We start from the raw sequence: 6,000 nt of genomic DNA on the forward strand, positions 1-6,000 counted from the left end.
GCTGCGCAAGATGTTGTAAAACGCAATAAAGTAGAAGGCAGAATTCGTAAATACTTAAAACGCACTGCAGCACGTCCTCTTTTTGGAGGACATGTCCTCCTTTTTAACAAAAACCAAGTTGTCCTCCGAAAACATGCCCAATTGTCATCCTTTTTAAGAAATTTCTGATTTATCAAATACATATGTGACAATTATGTCTTTGAAAACAGCCAAATATAGATCTTCAGCTTATTTTTTAAAGAACACAGGTTTACCTTTTCTCACAAAATACAAACTTATTTTAATGTTGTGTTGTGATAAACGTCAAACTTTATCCAAACTATTGTATGTCTGAAGCTTTTATTTTTTTTTGGGGGGGGGGAGCTTAAATTATTTATTATGTTCATTTCGACAATGTGTCCTCCTTTTAAGGGATGGAAATATGGTAGGCCTACAATATCTGAGTGGTCCAAATTAAGGAAAATTTCAATAAATACGTTTCTCGAAGCAAGTGACTTCATAGACATCAGTAAACTTAAACCGCTTTAAACATCCTTGTTCGCTGAAATAGAAGAAAAACAGTAGGTTGTGCATATTTATGTGATGAAGCATTTGCCCTCTTCTTTAAATCACCCCAGCAAGGCAATGTCGGCCACCTTAGGAACTTGTAGGCTACAAGATACCAATTTTCGGACATTAAAAGTGCACGTAAAAGTTATTTACCGACACAGATTTTACGCCTGAATTCCTAAAATCTGCATGGTAGTATTACTCAGTGGATATGAATAACTATACAGTTTAACAGTCGCATCACCAGACAAATGAGATTGCAGAAAGGCGGTCCGAATAAAAACGACTCGCGGCCAAGTTTGAAACAAATCGAACAAGTGCTTTTTTGTGAATTATGCCGCCCTCGCACATCATCGTTTATCCGCTCCTCTGCGAAAAAAAGGTTGGTGATAATGGTAGTTTCCCTACATTCTAAATTTAGATGCGTATGCTACGTTAGGGGCAGATCGCTATTCTTTTGTGGGACAAAAAGACGTGGTTGTCCATCGTATAGGTTGTTTTTGCACCTCGCTCTCACGTCAAATACAGATTTTCCCCAATTTTCAGTCATCTACGAATTTAAGGCAGAAAAAATATTGAAAAGGCAGGGAATGGCAACTTTATTATATCAGTAGGTTGTAAAGCTGTTTTTAGCACCTGTGGAAGTAAATATCCACATTCTTTGTCATACGTTTATCGCCAAACCAAACACATAGCCAATTCGGTTTTCGGGACTAAAAAATTGAAGCACAGACGGTTTTCGCAGGAATAACTGGTATAAACGGTTTTGAAAATCGAAAATTTTGACCCGATTTTTGAAAAAACCCTAAGGCTTTTTTTTGGGGGGGTCAATAAATCGAAGAAAAATCCGGTTTTGGGTGGGTTTTCGCCGGAATATTCCAGTTTCAAACTGGTTTTGACCGGTTTCTGCCTCCTACCGAACCTCTAAACCGGTTTGAACCGGTTTTGAAAATCGAAAATTTTGACCCGATTTTTGAAAAAACCCTAAGGCTACAGCCTTTCCGTTTTTTCGATGTTTGGGGATCAATAAATCGAAGAAAAATCCGGTTTTGGGTGGGTTTTCGCCGGAATATTCCAGTTTCAAACTGGTTTTGACCGGTTTCTACCACATACCGAACCTCTAAACCGGTTTTAAACGGTTTTGAAAATCGAAAATTTTGACCCGATTTTTGAAAACATCCTAAGGCTATAGCCTTTCCGTTTTTTCGATTTTGGGGGTCAAAAAATCGAAGAAAAATCCGGTTTTGGGTGGGTTTTCGCCGGAATATTCCAGTTTCAAACTGGTTTTGACCGGTTTCTGCCTCCTACCGAACCTCCAAACCGGTTTAAACCGGTTTTGAAAATCGAAAATTTTGACCCGATTTTTGAAAAAACCCTAAGGCTATAGCCTTTCCGTTTTTTCGATTTTGGGGGTCAAAAAATCGAAGAAAAATCCGGTTTTGGGTGGGTTTTCGCCGGAATATTCCAGTTTCAAACTGGTTTTGACCGGTTTCTGCCTCCTACCGAACCTCTAAACCGGTTTAAACCGGTTTTGAAAATCGAAAATTTTGACCCGATTTTTGAAAAAACCCTAAGGCTATAGCCTTTCCGTTTTTTCGATTTTGGGGGTCAAAAAATCGAAGAAAAATCCGGTTTTGGGTGGGTTTTCGCCGGAATATTCCAGTTTCAAACTGGTTTTGACCGGTTTCTGCCTCCTACCGAACCTCTAAACCGGTTTTAACCGGTTTTGAAAATCGAAAATTTTGACCCGATTTTTGAAAAAACCCTAAGGCTATAGCCTTTCCGTTTTTTCGATTTTGGGGGTCAAAAAATCGAAGAAAAATCCGGTTTTGGGTGGGTTTTCGCCGGAATATTCCAGTTTCAAACTGGTTTTGACCGGTTTCTGCCTCCTACCGAACCTCTAAACCGGTTTAAACCGGTTTTGAAAATCGAAAATTTTGACCCGATTTTTGAAAAAACCCTAAGGCTATAGCCTTTCCGTTTTTTCGATTTTGGGGGTCAATAAATCGAAGAAAAATCCGGTTTTGGGTGGGTTTTCGCCGGAATATTCCAGTTTCAAACTGGTTTTGACCGGTTTCTACCTCCTACCGAACCTCTAAACCGGTTTTAAACGGTTTTGAAAATCGAAAATTTTGACCCGATTTTTGAAAAAACCCTAAGGCTATAGCCTTTCCGTTTTTTCCAATTTTGGGGGTCAAAAAAACGAAGAAAAATCCGGTTTTGGGTGGGTTTTCGCCGGAATATTCCAGTTTCAAACTGGTTTTGACCGGTTTCTGCCTCCTACCGAACCTCCAAACCGGTTTAAACCGGTTTTGAAAATCGAAAATTTTGACCCGATTTTTGAAAACATCCTAAGGCTATAGCCTTTCCGTTTTTTCGATGTTGGGGGGTCAAAAAATCGAAGAAAAATCCGGTTTTGGGTGGGTTTTCGCCGGAATATTCCAGTTTCAAACTGGTTTTGACCGGTTTCTGCCTCCTACCGAACCTCCAAACCGGTTTAAACCGGTTTTGAAAATCGAAAATTTTGACCCGATTTTTGAAAAAACCCTAAGGCTATAGCCTTTCCGTTTTTTCGATTTTGGGGGTCAAAAAATCGAAGAAAAATCCGGTTTTGGGTGGGTTTTCGCCGGAATATTCCAGTTTCAAACTGGTTTTGACCGGTTTCTGCCTCCTACCGAACCTCTAAACCGGTTTAAACCGGTTTTGAAAATCGAAAATTTTGACCCGATTTTTGAAAAAACCCTAAGCCTTTCCGTTTTTTCGATTTTGGGGGTCAATAAATCGAAGAAAAATCCGGTTTTGGGTGGGTTTTCGCCGGAATATTCCAGTTTCAAACTGGTTTTGACCGGTTTCTACCTCCTACCGAACCTCTAAACCGGTTTTAAACGGTTTTGAAAATCGAAAATTTTGACCCGATTTTTGAAAAAACCCTAAGGCTATAGCCTTTCCGTTTTTTCGATTTTTGGGGGTCAAAAAATCGAAGAAAAATCCGGTTTTGGGTGGGTTTTCGCCGGAATATTCCAGTTTCAAACTGGTTTCGACCGGTTTCTGCCTCCTACCGAACCTCCAAACCGGTTTAAACCGGTTTTGAAAATCGAAAATTTTGACCCGATTTTTGAAAAAACCCTAAGGCTATAGCCTTTCCGTTTTTTCGATTTTGGGGGTCAAAAAATCGAAGAAAAATCCGGTTTTGGGTGGGTTTTCGCCGGAATATTCCAGTTTCAAACTGGTTTTGACCGGTTTCTGCCTCCTACCGAACCTCTAAACCGGTTTAAACCGGTTTTGAAAATCGAAAATTTTGACCCGATTTTTGAAAAAACCCTAAGGCTATAGCCTTTCCGTTTTTTCCAATTTTGGGGGTCAAAAAAACGAAGAAAAATCCGGTTTTGGGTGGGTTTTCGCCGGAATATTCCAGTTTCAAACTGGTTTTGACCGGTTTCTGCCTCCTACCGAACCTCCAAACCGGTTTAAACCGGTTTTGAAAATCGAAAATTTTGACCCGATTTTTGAAAACATCCTAAGGCTATAGCCTTTCCGTTTTTTCGATGTTGGGGGGTCAAAAAATCGAAGAAAAATCCGGTTTTGGGTGGGTTTTCGCCGGAATATTCCAGTTTCAAACTGGTTTTGACCGGTTTCTGCCTCCTACCGAACCTCCAAACCGGTTTAAACCGGTTTTGAAAATCGAAAATTTTGACCCGATTTTTGAAAAAACCCTAAGGCTATAGCCTTTCCGTTTTTTCGATTTTGGGGGTCAAAAAATCGAAGAAAAATCCGGTTTTGGGTGGGTTTTCGCCGGAATATTCCAGTTTCAAACTGGTTTTGACCGGTTTCTGCCTCCTACCGAACCTCTAAACCGGTTTAAACCGGTTTTGAAAATCGAAAATTTTGACCCGATTTTTGAAAAAACCCTAAGCCTTTCCGTTTTTTCGATTTTGGGGGTCAATAAATCGAAGAAAAATCCGGTTTTGGGTGGGTTTTCGCCGGAATATTCCAGTTTCAAACTGGTTTTGACCGGTTTCTACCTCCTACCGAACCTCTAAACCGGTTTTAAACGGTTTTGAAAATCGAAAATTTTGACCCGATTTTTGAAAAAACCCTAAGGCTATAGCCTTTCCGTTTTTTCGATTTTTGGGGGTCAAAAAATCGAAGAAAAATCCGGTTTTGGGTGGGTTTTCGCCGGAATATTCCAGTTTCAAACTGGTTTTGACCGGTTTCTGCCTCCTACCGAACCTCCAAACCGGTTTAAACCGGTTTTGAAAATCGAAAATTTTGACCCGATTTTTGAAAAAACCCTAAGGCTATAGCCTTTCCGTTTTTTCGATTTTGGGGGTCAATAAATCGAAGAAAAATCCGGTTTTGGGTGGGTTTTCGCCGGAATATTCCAGTTTCAAACTGGTTTTTACCGGTTTCTGCCTCCTACCGAACCTCCAAACCGGTTTAAACCGGTTTTGAAAATCGAAAATTTTGACCCGATTTTTGAAAAAACCCTAAGGCTATAGCCTTTCCGTTTTTTCGATTTTTGGGGGTCAAAAAATCGAAAAAAAATCCGGTTTTGGGTGGGTTTTCGCCGGAATATTCCAGTTTCAAACTGGTTTTGACCGGTTTCTACCTCCTACCGAACCTCTAAACCGGTTTTAACCGGTTTTGAAAATCGAAAATTTTGACCCGATTTTTGAAAAAACCCTAAGGCTATAGCCTTTCCGTTTTTTCGATTTTTGGGGGTCAATAAATCGAAGAAAAATCCGGTTTTGGGTGGGTTTTCGCCGGAATATTCCAGTTTCAAACTGGTTTTTACCGGTTTCTGCCTCCTACCGAACCTCTAAACCGGTTTAAACCGTGTTTGAAAATCGAAAATTTTGACCCGATTTTTGAAAACATCCTAAGGCTATAGCCTTTCCGTTTTTTCGATGTTTGGGGGTCAAAAAAACGAAGAAAAATCCGGTTTTGGGTGGGTTTTCGCCGGAATATTCCAGTTTCAAACTGGTTTTGACCGGTTTCTACCTCCTACCGAACCTCTAAACCGGTTTAAACCGGTTTTGAAAATCGAAAATTTTGACCCGATTTTTGAAAAAACCCTAAGGCTATAGCCTTTCCGTTTTTTCGATTTTGGGGGTCAAAAAATCGAAGAAAAATCCGGTTTTGGGTGGGTTTTCGCCGGAATATTCCAGTTTCAAACTGGTTTTGACCGGTTTCTGCCTCCTACCGAACCTCTAAACCGGTTTAAACCGGTTTTGAAAATCGAAAATTTTGACCCGATTTTTGAAAAAACCCTAAGCCTTTCCGTTTTTTCGATTTTGGGGGTCAATAAATCGAAGAAAAATCCGGTTTTGGGTGGGTTTTCGCCGGAATATTCCAGTTTCAAACTGGTTTTGACCGGTTTCTACCTCCTACCGAACCTCTAAACCGGTTTTAAACGGTTTTGAAAATCGAAAATTTTGACCCGATTTTTGA

This window comes from Phallusia mammillata, chromosome 8, assembly GCF_965637545.1.
Source record: "Phallusia mammillata chromosome 8, kaPhaMamm4.hap1.1, whole genome shotgun sequence".
NCBI classification, from domain to species: Eukaryota; Metazoa; Chordata; class Ascidiacea; order Phlebobranchia; family Ascidiidae; genus Phallusia; species Phallusia mammillata.